The sequence below is a fragment of the Chanodichthys erythropterus genome, chromosome 8 (genome assembly GCF_024489055.1).
Source record: "Chanodichthys erythropterus isolate Z2021 chromosome 8, ASM2448905v1, whole genome shotgun sequence".
NCBI lineage: Eukaryota > Metazoa > Chordata > Actinopteri > Cypriniformes > Xenocyprididae > Chanodichthys > Chanodichthys erythropterus.
In genome coordinates this window covers 9,070,947-9,085,541 of record NC_090228.1, presented here as the reverse complement: position 1 = coordinate 9,085,541, position 14,595 = coordinate 9,070,947, and the positions used below count along the sequence as shown (strand labels likewise).

Sequence of the window (14,595 nt, the reverse complement as noted above, 5' to 3'; positions counted from 1 at the left end):
AGGACAGACGAGACGAGAGAAAGGAGACGGAAGCAAGGGGAGCGACAGGACGAGAGAGGGGAGAGAGGAAAAAGAGAGAAAAAAAAAAAAATCTTGGTCCGGTTCCCCGACACACTGCCGCTCGGTCCTCAGCCTGCCAAGAGGCTCTTCTTCGCGGTGCCATGCGGTGGCCACTGGACGCTCGGTGGACGGCCCGATCCTCGACCGCCTCCTGGCAGCCGGCAATGGCTCCTCCGACTGAGGGCAGCCGGCAGCGAGTCCCCCGTTCCCTGTTCCTCCCCTTTATGGCGGACGGCAGCAGGCTCTGGCCCACGGTGAACTGCGGCGACTCCTCCGCTCCCTCTTGGACGGCAGCCACCCCACCTCATCCCAGGGGCACGGCCTCGAGCTCTCCATCCCACCTGTCACTAGGCTCCAGCACCACCGCCTCGGGCAACATTCAACAAAACTTTAATTCAAAATAAACAAAGAACAAAAGTAATGCCGGCAGACGTCCGCCACACAAACATAATAAAACATAACGTAAAGTCCAGGCCTGGTCCTCTCTCGTCCTTCACTGACGTCGCTCCTCCTTTTATGCTCCCGGAGCTCCTCCGTGAGAGACTCAAGGCCGGTGCGCCTCCCAGGTGATGCTCGTTATCACTTGCGTCACCCTGCTCGTCACAACGAGACTTTCAGCGGAAAAGAAAATTAAGTAAAAGCAAAGAAAAGAAAACTGAGTGAAAGTTGAATGGCTTGAATGAGCTGCTTGTCTGTTCTTCTTGTTACTCCATAGTTCTTGGTTCTTGTCTTGTCTTGGTTCTCTTCTTGAACTAGTCTTCTCTTGCAATATGACTATTTAAACTTAGTTGTTTGTCACACCTTAGAGGAGTTTTGGCCAATCAGATATCGTCCTGTTTCAAAAGGGCTTTTCTCTGCCCCCAATCATGAAGTGTTAATTCCCCTCTCTATTTTAGCAGAGAGTGCCATTTTAACCATAATTTCTATTAACTGGAATATGATACTTTGATCTCCTGAGATATGGACAGCACAAACGCATACAGCCATTTGTCTCCACACCCCACAGCGTGAAGTTGCGGGAAGGCTTCTTTCCATCCTGTCCTTCCTTCGCATTTGCTCCTTCTCCCCCACTTCCTTCCCTTTACACATTCTTCCCATCACTCAGTTCACTTAAAAAGATTATATACAAATTATAATGTTCTGTCAATGAAAATGAATTAACAGTCATGTTTGGTATCATTTGAAATGTCTCAGTGCAACTGGTACAATGGTCACGTCTACATGAAAGTAAACCAAAGGTATTAAAGGTTTTAAGAGTTTTAGAAATACTTTGGTTGCAACCATGGGTGTGCCTCTTTCCCAGGGTCTTTCATCTAAATTACCTCCTGTTCCATAGCAAGGTGCGAACCCCCTAGGTCTGTGGCCCTAGCAAATGCAAATTCTGATTGTAAGTTCATGCCCCACAATGGGGGTTGGTCTGAGTATTTAAAGAAATGTTGCAAAAGGCTCGGGGTCGACTCTGTATTCAGATGAAGCCCTGAAGTGTCCAGGACACTCAGCAATGTGTATTTTTCATGTCAGGTATGCATCTTGATCACCTTTGAATTGATTATGTAAATGGCATGATACATTTACCTGACTAATAAATTGTCACATTTGATTGTATTCTGACTTACTCTGAAATTATTGACTTCAGTAGATTACGATGTATCCATTGTTACCGCAAATCTGCGTCAGGTTAGTAACGGACAAAAGTCCAGTTGAGTGGAGCATAGGGCACACCAACTGTGATTTTAGAGCTCTGACTAACGCTTGGCATTAGTTCAAGTGTATTTAGACTGTAAAGGCTAAAATGGAATTTCCGTTTAGGACAACAAAATGTTGATCGACCAACCTAAATAGGGTGAGCCTTACCTCTGTTTATTGTAATGTTACTCTAGCTAAGTGTACATGGGAAACCAAACCAAAGCTGCTATAAGAGAAGTAATATTGGTTGGCTTATCTGTAGTAGTGGTTATGACCTCTGACTAGAGTTAGTGTTACTTTAATTCAAGTGTATACAGATCTATGGGGGACTAAACCAAATACTTTTAGACAGAGCAAGCATGAGAGCGGCACTCTATTAGTATAGTCAATTACCTATAGTGACCAAGACTGGCGAGTTTGTGATCGTGGGCCCGCATATTAATGAATGGCCAGTGCGAGGACCCTGTGCGACACTGAGAACCGAATGAACGAGAACAATAAGAGTAAAGAGTTAAATAGAATATTCAAATGTAAAGCCAAATTATTATACAAATGACCAATAATCAATTGACATTCTAAACTAAATTCGAGGTCATAATAACACGGAGTCAGATAAAAGATTATTTGGAATTAAACTACTTTGCCACGCTGAAAAGACGGAACGCACAAGAAACCTTCCCCGTCCTGTAGGAAACCGCCATTGGGCCGATTGGGCGGGCCTTACAATACATTTTAAACAGATTTCATTCAAGCCATAATTTAGGAAAGATGAAAAGAAATTAAATTAAGTCCAAATAAGGCATACTTTCAGTCATTCAGTCAAGAGTTAACACATTTACATGAATTGTGAGTGTTCTGAAGCATAACTGGTTACAGGTACTATTTGTGAACACATAATGCAAAATGTATGTAGTTAAAAGATGTTTGATAAGTCCATTTAAAATTGTTTGGAACAATTTTGATGCAGTTTTATTTGTAGAACTGTCTCCATTGGCTTTTCTGTGAAGTAAGGAAACAAAAGGTCTGCATTGTCTCTCTGTTTCTTTGATCTGGTGATCAAAAAATCTTTATCTTCTTGGGTGACCATTTGGTTTGTAACTTCTCCTGCTATAAGGAAGCATAGGGTGTCGTAAAAGTAATCCTCATTGGTTTCTCTGTAGACGAGCTGGAATTGGAATTTCGATTCTGAATTACAATTATGTTTTGAAAGAATCATCTGAATGATTCATTTGTCTGATTCGTCCATGGTTCCCACACAAGTAACCTGATGATTGTCTCCATGCATCCATGCAGTGTGAATTAGCTCTGAAAATGCAGTGAACTAACTGAAAAGGGCTGTTCACACAGAATGCATTTATGCTTTTAAAAAAGCAAGATGCAGAGCAGAAAAATGAAGACTGTATAAAGTTTATACAGTATAAAAATTATTGTCTATGGAAAATCCTCAAACAAAAACAGTTGTGAAACCTTCTACGTTTTATTGTTGACTATTACTGCAAAAGAGTTTCATTTGAATTCTTGTAATGTGGCTTTGGTACACTCTCAATGTACAATTTATGTCATTTAAAACTAAAAGAAACATCCCACAGTGAAGCAGCAGAGGTTTATTGTGCCTCATGTCCTCCTTCATCCTCCACTCTCACTCTCTTTGCTTTAGTGTCTCTGTGTTTTTTGCTGCTTGTTCTACATATCTGATTTTCAACTGTTCATCCTGTGGTCTTCTGGCCTGCTGTGTTTCAGTTGTTTTCCATCCTGTGATCTCCTCTGTCTCTCTTTCTCTGTCAGGTCAGTTTTTGTTGGAAGAGTCTCGTCTGGGAGAGGCAGCAGTAATGGCTCAGAAAGCTGCAGAGCTGGACAGTTCTGAGTTTGACGTGGTGTTCAGCGCTACTCATATGCTCAGGTGTGTGTGTGTCTCTCAAACATTCACATCGCTACATCTGCACACTTTTGCATCAGGTGGTTTGCAGGTGGATTGCACTTGTTTCATCATCATTGATCACCCTCTGGGGGGTTTATTTTGCGATAATGACCAGCTGAATTAACCTTATTCTGCTTAATCCACAGCTACAGAGGGTACGGAAAGTATTCAGACCCCCTTAAATTTTTCACTCTTTGTTATATTGCAGCAATTTGCTAAAATCATTTAAGTTCATTTTTTTTCCTCATTAATGTACACACAGCACCCCATATTGATAGAAAAACACAGAATTGTTGACATTTTTGCAGATTTATTAAAAAAGAAAAACTGAAATATCACATGGTCATAAGTATTCAGACCCTTTGCTCAGTATTTAGTAGAAGCACCCTTTTGATCTAATACAGCCATGAGTCTTTTTGAGAAAGATGCAACAAGTTTTTCACACCTGGATTTGGGGAACCTCTGCCATTCCTCCTTGCAGATCTTCTCCAGTTCTGTCAGGTTGGATGGTAAACGTTGGTGGTGTTGTGAACAACAGTCAAGATGGCATTCCAGGGACCAGTTTACGACAGGGCCCCTCTCTAACTGCTGGTGTGTAAGAAGATGTGCCACACTGTGATTGGATCTTTGGTGAATGAACATAAATGTTCAGCAACATCAGATAAGATGTTAAGACAACTACCAGACACCTCTTCCAGAGCAGGAAGAGGGACCTTCTGCACCCACCAAAACCAAGGAGAGGACTTCTCATTGGACAACACATTGACTCTAACCACCAAACTCATTCCTAAGGTTCAGGCAAGGACTGCCATAAAAATTCCTTCAGGACCCCCTGGATGGAGCAGCAGCGGCTGAAATAAAGAAAGGCCACAGAGATCTATCTTAATCCATTCATACCTATGTTTGGAGGCCTTAATTTGATCTAAACTGCGCCACATCCACTCCGTCTTCATGCAAAGCACATTTTATGTTAATGGTTACTGACTGTTAAAACAGCAGGTCATGGGACAGACCTGTTAACAAATAAACAAATGCAGGGACAATGATTTAACCATTTCATATCGTGTTTGGTGTCTATCTGTTCCCTACGATGCCTTTAATAATTTGAAAGAGGTTTAGTAAAGAAATAATACATGGGTAAAATGTTAAAGACACTATTTTAACACTGTACTTTATGCTATGCAAATGAGTTCCACACTAGGGTGGGCAACACCGGGGCTACTTCAGATAACAGTGGCCAATCACACTCCAGGATCGGCAAGGCGCCCAATTTCAATCTCCTCCTCATCAGAAAGGGATAAATTTGTCTGGCCACTCTGCCATAAAGCCCCGACTGGTGGAGAGCTGCAGTGATGGTTGACTTTCTACAACCTTCTCCCATCTCCCGACTGCATCTCTGGAGCTCAGCCACAGTGATCTTTGGGTTCTTCTTTACCTCTCTCACCAAGGCTCTTCTCCCCCGATAGCTCAGTTTGGCCGGACGGCCAGCTCTAGGAAGGGTTCTGGTCGTCCCAAACGTCTTCCATTTAAGGATTATGGAGGCCACTGTGCTCTTAGGAACCTTAAGTGCAGCAGAAATTTTTTTGTAACCTTGGCCAGATCTGTGCATTGCCACAATTCTGTCTCTGAGCTCATCAGGCAGTTCCTTTGACCTCATGATTCTCATTTGCTCTGACATGCACTGTGAGCTGTAAGGTCTTATATAGACAGGTGTGTGGCTTTCCTAATCAAGTCCAGTCAGTATAATCAAACACAGCTGGACTCAAATGAAGGTGTAGAACCATCTCAAGGATGATCAGAAGAAATGGACAGCACCTGAGTTAAATATATGAGTGTCACAGCAAAGGGTCTGAATACTTAGGACCATGTGATATTTCAGTTTTTCTTTTTTAATAAATCTGCAAAAATGTCAACAATTCTGTGTTTTTCTGTCAATATGGGGTGCTGTGTGTACATTAATGAGGAAAAAAATGAACTTAAATGATTTTAGCAAATGGCTGCAATATAACAAAGAGTGAAAAATTTAAGCAGGTCTGAATACTTTCCGTACCCACTATATCTGGACACAGTGATTATAAAAAAATTTAACAGCAACCTAATTCATTATTCTAACGAGGCATTTCAGTGCCATTGTTTTGTCTCAAGATGCACACAAGTAATGTTTTTTTTTTTCTAAGGCATGTTTATAAAAGCTACTTAAATGTCCTAATTGAACTTTGGCCTAATCCTGGCTTAATCTCAGCCAAAGTCCCTGTCTAAACCCTGTCTGTGAAACCGGGCCTTACTGTATCATCTCGTTTCAAGATTAAATGTTTTACTGCCCTCTAGCAGGAAGACTAACGCATTACAGTAAGAAATAGGCTTTTTCCGCCTGTCTTTAGAATAAGTAGTGTTTTGCTGCCATCTCGTGGATGAGTAACGCATTGCCACCTTTAACACAGATGCCCATGGCTGCTAATTTGCTGTATACTTGCTATAGTGAATGACATATATTCCATAGTGAACATTGTATTTACAACTTAAACTTGTGATTTAGCTTTTTACTAACAATAAACTTTATTATTTAATGAAGGATTTAAGTAAAAAAAAAAATTAAAAAAAAAAAAAAAAAATAGCTTATAGTTGTCACACAATGATGTTATGTTATTTATAAAGATTTCTATTCCTGTAATTTGAGCAGTTATCAGTGTATCAGCAGGTGTTTGATGCTGTAAATATCCTGGGTGCTTCCTCTCTCTGAAATCTTTAATGTCTCCAGTGTGTTGTGTGACTATTTTTTGCCTCTGGCAGGTGTGTGTGTGTGCATCCTCACTGAAGTGTCTCGACATGGAGGAGGAGTTTTTTTTCTCTGCTGACGTGCTTTTGATAAATATGGAGAAAATCATAAATGCCTCCTCTGATTTGTCACTGAAGCTCTTTGGTGGTTTCCTCTGTTGTGTCTAATAAGGTAATGATGAACCTGATTGGAAAGTTTTGGGGCTTGCTCTCTCTCTTTAGGGGATGACAGCGCCCAGTTTCTTCAGTGTGTTTGAGGGAGCAGAGGAGAAACTTGTGCGTTCTGAGCCGATGAAACAGAACTGTAGGAGAAGATGGGGAGATGTTTGATGCTGATGTTACTGATCAAAATCATTACTGCAGGTAGATATAAATATATATATTTTGGCTAACTGCCACATATTTTGTGCATTTATTAAAATGTTTGAGTTTTGTGATATTGTTTTCTAACTTTTTTCCCTGTTTTACTGTTTTTTTTTTTCTTCTAATAGCTCTGTCCCTTTTGGGTCATTCCGTGTCAAATCAAACTAATTTCTGTAACATATTTATATTTATTAAAAAGTTTATTTGAGGGGTTGTTTTTTTTTTTTTTAAGTTTTCTCACTTTTTTCCTCTGTATTACTGTTCTTTTTTCGAATCTCTTTCCCTTCTGGGTCATTCTGTGTCAAATCAAACAAATTTCTGTAACATCCTTGATTAAAATGTTTGATCTTGTTCACATTTTGTTCTGAAGTATGACAAACATAAATGGTGATAAAAGTCAAAATATTAAATACCATAGATTAATATTTACTGAGTAATCCACTATTTCTCTCCTTGTAAATATAAAATAATAATGGTGACATCTTTCTGAAGTTATCCCCCACCCCCTCTTATTGTTCCCATTTCTCTCTCTCTCTCGTTCAGTGTGCACCTGTTGCAAAAAGTGTGAATTATTTTGTCAATCTCTTTCTTTCTCTCATTTTCTCAGTGTTTCTTCATGTCCCATTCTCTCTGTTCAATATATAGACCATGTGAATGTGAGGTTGGTTGGTGGTCCCAGTCGCTGTGCTGGTAGAGTGGAGGTTCATCATAGAGGTCAGTGGGGAACAGTGTGTGGTGATGACTGGGATTTGGCTGATGCTGCAGTGGTGTGTAGAGAGCTGGACTGTGGAGAACCTGTAGATGCTCTGGGTGATGCTCGTTTTGGACCAGGATCAGGACCAATCTGGATGAGTAATGTCATGTGTGCTGGATCAGAGTCTACACTGAAGAACTGTGGGTCATTAGGATGGGGTAAACATATGTGTGATCACAGTAAAGATGCTGGAGTCATCTGCTCAGGTAAGGTGCTCCAAATCTGAGTTCATTATTACATCACTGAACATTGTTCACATTTCACAAAATTTTAATTCATACATGTACAAAATCTTTAAACTTTCACTGTTTCTCAATGATGGAATATGTAGTAAAGTTCAAAGTTCGTGGGGAAGGAAGAGGACAAGGGTCGGCTTTTGACTGCTGACTGAGCTTTATTTAGTAAAATGAAAAATGTCCAACAAAAAGTCTGCGCACCGCACAACAACGAAAATAAACAATCCACAACAGGGCTTCACTCCAGAACGGTATAAACAATCCACGATAGGGCTTCTCTCCAGTGTTGTCGTGCTCAGTGTCTCAGCCAGCAGTCCCTCTCTCTCTCACACACTCCTGCTTCTCCTGGCGTTTTATCCTGTCTCCGCGCCAATTACTGGAATGAGAAACAGGTGTTTGTAATTTACATTTAACCCGCTCGCTTACCACGCGTCTCCCGACACTCTCTCCAGTTGCAGACCTCGCTGAACCACGCCCCCCTCGCCACATACCCCCACCGCCCGACTCAGGCCGGGGAGCCATCCGGCCTGCAGCCCCCCCCCCCCCCCCCCCCCTTTCCGGAGAGGAAATCGGCCACAGCCATCTGAACACCCGGCCTGTGGACCACCTTGAACTTAAAAGGCTGTAAAGCTAGATACCAACGGGTGATCCGCGCGTTGGTATCCTTCATGCGGTGGAGCCACTGCAGGGGAGCGTGGTCCGAACAGAGGGTGAATTCCCGTCCCAGGAGATAATAACGGAGGGTGAGGACGGCCCACCTAATGGCAAGACATTCTTTTTCTACGGTGCTGTACTTAGCTTCTCTCTTGGAGAGCTTACGGCTAATGTACAGCACCGGCCGTTCCTCCCCCTCTATCTCCTGGGACAGGACAGCACCCAGCCCCCTGTCCGACGCGTCAGTCTGCAACAAAAAGGGGAGAGAAAAATCAGGAGAATGAAGCAGTGGCCCGCCACATAGAGCAGCCTTCACTTGGGTAAAGGCCTGCTGGCACAGCTCCGTCCACTGGACCGTATCTGGTGCATCCTTTTTAGTTAGATCAGTCAACGAGCTGGTGAGGGCCGAATAATTAGGTACAAACCTTCTATAATATCCCGCCAGCCCGAGGAACTGTCTAACCTCCTTTTTGGTCTTGGGGCGCGGACAAGTCGCAATTGCTGCGGTCTTATCAATTTGGGGACGCACCTGTCCATGCCCCAAGTGGAAGCCCAGATACCTTACTTCCACGCGCCCAATTGCACACTTCTTCGGGTTGGCCGTGAGCCCAGCTCCCCTCAGCGATCTCAGGACGGCCCTCAAATGCTGCATATGCCGCTGCCAGTCATTACTGAAGATAATAATATCATCCAGATAGGCAGCAGCATATGCACCATGGGGCCGCAAAATTTTATCCATGAGCCGCTGAAAGGTAGCCGGTGCCCCGAACAGCCCGAACGGAAGTGTAACAAATTGGTGCAATCCAAACGGCGTCGTGAAAGCTGTCTTTTCTTTGGATAATGGCGACAAGGGGATCTGCCAATATCCCTTTGTTAAGTCCAGTGTCGAATAAAATCGAGCCGTACCGAGCCGGTCAAGCCGTTCGTCCACCCGTGGCATTGGATACGCGTCGAATTTCGACACTGCATTCACCTTGCGATAGTCCACACAGAACCGAACTGAGCCGTCCGTTTTGGGAACCAAAACTATCGGGCTCGCCCAGTTACTGCTGGACTCTTCTATTACTCCCATTTCAAGCATTGCCCCTAATTCTGCCCGAACCATGGATTTAAGCGTGCGGTTAAAACGTTCGACCAGCCCGTCCGTTTGTGGGTGAAAGACGCTGGTACGAATCGATTTAACGCCCAACAATTCGTAAAGTTCGCGTAACGCCCGTGACATAAACGCCGTGCCCTGATCAGTGAGGATTTCTTTCGGAATCCCCACTCGGGAGATTAAACTAAACAGTGCGTCCGCAACACTCTTAGCGGAAATATTGCGGAGAGCCACTGCTTCAGGGTATCTCGTTGCATAATCCACAATGACTAATGCAAAGCGATGCCCCCTTGCTGATCGCTCTAATGGCCCGATGAGGTCCATACCAATTCTTTCGAAGGGGACCTGCATTAATGGGAGGGGGCGCAAAGGCGCTTTTGGAGCGGCCGGTGGATTCACCAACTGACATTCACGACAAGACGCACACCACCTGCGCACGTTCTCGTGAATGCCCGGCCAAAAGAATCGGGTCATGAGGCGATTTAGTGTTGCCGTTTGTCCTAAGTGACCAGCCATTGGATTAGAATGAGCCGCGTGGAAAAGCATTTCCCTGCGGCTCTTTGGAACTAATAACTGAGTTGTATCCTCCTTTGTCTGAGTGTCTTGGGTCACTCGATACAACCTATCCTATACCTAGCTTTTGTCCCCTAAATTGGATAATGACTGGCACTATAGGATAGTTCACCACATCCCCGTGCACACACCGAACCCTAACCATGCGGCTTGTATCCAATGCCCCGGATGAAATCAGGCTTTGATGCACCGAGGTTTGGTTACATCCTGAGTCCACCAAAGCCTGATAGGTACCCCCCTTGATACTCACAGGAATTTGGTACCCGCCAGCTTGACCAGGGGCGGCCTGTGGAACGTCCGGGACCCGGATCAACGTCCCAACCTCCATAATCGGACACCTGTCCACGAAATGCTCCGGGTCCCCGCAACGCCAACAGGCCGGCCCAGACCTGCCCGCCGCTCTCGTGGCAGGGAGAGGGTTAAAGGGTTGGCGCGGAGAGAGGGGAGAAGCAGGAGTGGGGTCCAGCCCGGCCGCAGATGGTCCCGCCCCCCTGGGCGGGACCCGAGGTCCAGAAAAGAATCCCTGTTCAGTCCCGCCCCGCCCCCGGGGCGGGACACGAGGAGGGCCGGGCGGACGAGACCTGGGGAGAGGGACAGGCTTAGAGAGAGAGGAGGATGGAAGAGAAGGAGAGAGAGAGGCAGATGGAAGGGGCTCGCCAACCCCTGGGCACGCCACCATGTGGTCCTCCGCGAGGTGGATGGCCGAGTCCAGCGACGTGGGACGGTGGCACTGGACCCACTCGGCTGTTCTTTTGGGCAGCCGAGTTATGAACTGCTCCAGTACCACCAGATCGATGACTTGCTCCACGTCGCCTCCCTCGGCCAGGAGCCATTTGCGGCAGGAGTCCCGGAGCTGTTGGGCCATCACGAAGGGCCGACCGGACTCGCCTAACTCCAGTGAGCGGAACCGTTGGCGATGCTGTTCTGGTGTCCGGCCGACCCGCTGAAGTATGGCCCTCTTCAGGTCGTCGAAGACCAGGAGGTTCTGTACAGGCAGCTGCTGCGCTGCCACCTGCGACTCACCCGAGAGCAGGGGGATGAGTCGCATGGGCCACTGATCCCGGGGCCAACCTGAAACCTCCGCGGACTTCTCGAAAAGGTCCAGGAAGGCCTCCGGGTCATCCAGCGGGCCCATTTTGTTGAGGGGGAGATGGGTGGGCGCAGCCAGCTGTCCGGTGGTCTCCGTACGAACCTCCCGGTCGATCCAGCTCCGGAACCTCTCGCGGTCTTCCTGCTGGACCTGAAGGATGGCTTGGAAACGCCGTTCCTGATCCGAGCGGAGGTCCAGCAGGGCTTGATGTTGGTCTTGGTGTAAGACCGCGAGGGATGTAATGATGTCCGCAAACGGCACGGCGGAGGGCGTTTGCATGGCGGCGGCTCCCTTCTTCCTTCCCGGGTTTCGGCACCAGTGTAGTAAAGTTCAAAGTTCGTGGGGAAGGAAGAGGACAAGGGTCGGCTTTTGACTGCTGACTGAGCTTTATTTAGTAAAATGAAAAATGTCCAACAAAAAGTCTGCGCACCGCACAACAACGAAAATAAACAATCCACAACAGGGCTTCACTCCAGAACGGTATAAACAATCCACAACAGGGCTTCACTCCAGAACGGTATAAACAATCCACGATAGGGCTTCTCTCCAGTGTTGTCGTGCTCAGTGTCTCAGCCAGCAGTCCCTCTCTCTCTCACACACTCCTGCTTCTCCTGGCGTTTTATCCTGTCTCCGCGCCAATTACTGGAATGAGAAACAGGTGTTTGTAATTTACATTTAACCCGCTCGCTTACCACGCGTCTCCCGACACTCTCTCCAGTTGCAGACCTCGCTGAACCACGCCCCCCTCGCCACAGAATAATTCTCTTAACTCTGCCTGCTGAGTCCCTTTACTGTAGGCCTTCAAAGAAACATCTAAAAGCACATCTCTAGGCCACATCAGTAATGATCTCTTACATCAGTAGCCTACTCATTCTGTTAATTAACTCTTCACTACTCACAATCTTTCACAACCGGCCCAATAATTTTACCAAAGTAGCCTTTTTGAATTTTTCTAGTGCGGTCCAGGGGCATTCAGAAACGTTCATTCAGGAACGAAACATGTTGCTCGAAGAAGCGCCAAGTAAATTGTATCTGAAAAATGCACATACTACTCAACACGTCGATAAGCTGGCGGTTACCTCTTCTCAGCTACAATCTCATATATATATATATATATGTTTCGCTAGATAAGACCCTTATTCCTCGTCTGATAATGCCTTTTGAAACTGCACAGAAACTGTAGCCTAATTTTGACCTTCAACCGTCTGGAGGCCTTTGAAGTCCATTATAAGGAGAAAAAAAACCTGGAATCTTTTCATCAAAAACTTTAATTTCTTTTTGACTGACAAAAGAAAGACATGAACATCTTGGATGACATAGGGGTGAGTAAATTATCAGGAAAAGTTTATTTTAAAGTGGACTAATCCTTTAAATGATCTGTGTTCTTTCAGGTGTCAGGCTTATTGGAAACTCCAGATGCTCTGGGAGGTTAGAGATACTTGATGATCATTCATGGGTTTCAGTGTGTGCTGATGCCTTTGACCAGCAGGATGCAGAGGTTGTGTGTAGAGAGCTGGACTGTGGGGCTCCTGTACAGGTGCTGGGAGAAGATGTTTTTGGCAAAGGAGACGCTCAGATGTGGACACAAGAGATTCAGTGCAGAGGAAATGAGTCTCAGATTCACCTCTGTCCAACATCACCATCACATGAAAACAACTGTTCAAATGACAATGATATTGGACTGATATGTGCAGGTTAGAACTTTTTTCTTTATAAACTGAAATCAAATTTAATGTTCTCTAAATATTTGTTTCACAGTAGTTTTTTTCTCCCCTAATTCTTTTCCTTTGCCCATATGTTTTTAATACCTATCTACTCATTATATAGACAACATGAGAGTGAGGTTGGTTAATGGTCCCAGTCGCTGTGCTGGTAGAGTGGAGGTTCTTCATAGAGGTCAGTGGGGAACAGTGTGTGGTATTGGCTGGGATTTGGCTGATGCTGCAGTGGTGTGTAGAGAGCTGGACTGTGGAGAACCTGTAGATGCTCTGGGTGATGCTCACTTTGGGCCAGGATCAGGACAAGTCTGGACAAATCGCAAGATATGTATTGGATCAGAGTCAACACTGAAGAACTGTAGGTCAACAGGATGGGGTGAAAGCCCCTGTGATCATAGTAAAGATGCTGGAGTCATCTGCTCAGGTGAGCTGATCCAAACCCTATCATTGATCCAACTGCCTCAAAGGGAAAGTTCACACACAAAAAATCTGTCATTTACTCATCATTCCAGACCTATATGACTGTGTTCAGAATATTCTTCTAAAAATCACTCTTTTGTGTTCCCTGAAAGAGATAAACAAAGCCATATGAGTTTTGGTTTACATTAGAGTGATATATTTGACCATGATTCCTTTTTACATTAAAGGGTCATGTCATGTTATGTTATAGACCAATAGTGACAAAAATACTAAGTTAAATAACAATCAAAATGGATTAAAAAAAAGGTGACAAATTAGTTTTTTCTTGTCTCTCACTGCCTCAGGTGTCAGGCTTATTGGAAACTCCAGCTGCTCCGGGAGGTTAGAGATACTTGATGATCAGACGTGGGTTTCAGTGTGTGCTGCTGCCTTTAACCAGCAGGATGCAGAGGTTGTGTGTAGAGAGCTGGACTGTGGGGCTCCTGTACAGGTGCTGGGAGAAGATGCTTTTGGAAAAGGAAACGCTCAGATGTGGACACAAGAGATTCAGTGCAGAGGAAATGAATCTCAGATTCACCTCTGTCCAACATCACCATCATATATTCACAACTGTTCACATGAAGATAGTGTTGGGCTGGTGTGTGCAGGTTAGAACTAATTTCCACTTCACATTAAAATCTCAGGATTGAAACCTAATGTAATATTTCAAAATAGGCTGTGAAAAATGACTTTCCTCTTTCCTCTTGGTCTTTCAATTTTACAATTTTACAATAAATTGACCTTTTGACATGTGTAAGCTTAAATTAAAGTATTTGAAAGACAAACATTTTTAAAGCATTTTTTTTTTTTTTTTTCAAGCATATGTGTGGCACAATTTTTGTCACACACTGCAGCTCTGTACACAAACAGTTCAATAAAATATGTGAGTGACAACCGCATTCTACAATCAAATTAACTACCAAAAAATACAGGTAGTGACAACTGCATTTACAGAAATTCTATGCAGTGTGTACCGAACCAAACTGAACAACTAGCTGTTAATGACGTTTACGTGCACCGGTGTAACGTGTCTCTCGTGTATGCACGGCGAATCACAGGGAAAGCACAAGCCTTTATTTATTTATTTATTTATTTTACAGACTCATTCGTGTTGCCAGATCTTGCTAGAAAAATCAGTGAACAAGAATAAGCCCATAATAAACCGAAGTAAATCCAAATGCTTTATGCTGAAATATCACGATTCATGTCTGCT

The 14,595-nt window shown here is 44.5% G+C and overlaps 1 pseudogene; it reads left to right on the top strand.

Moving 5' to 3' along the window:
- LOC137024486 (uncharacterized) overlaps positions 1-14,595 on the top strand; it is an 86,420-nt pseudogene that overhangs the window by 58,370 nt on the left and 13,455 nt on the right.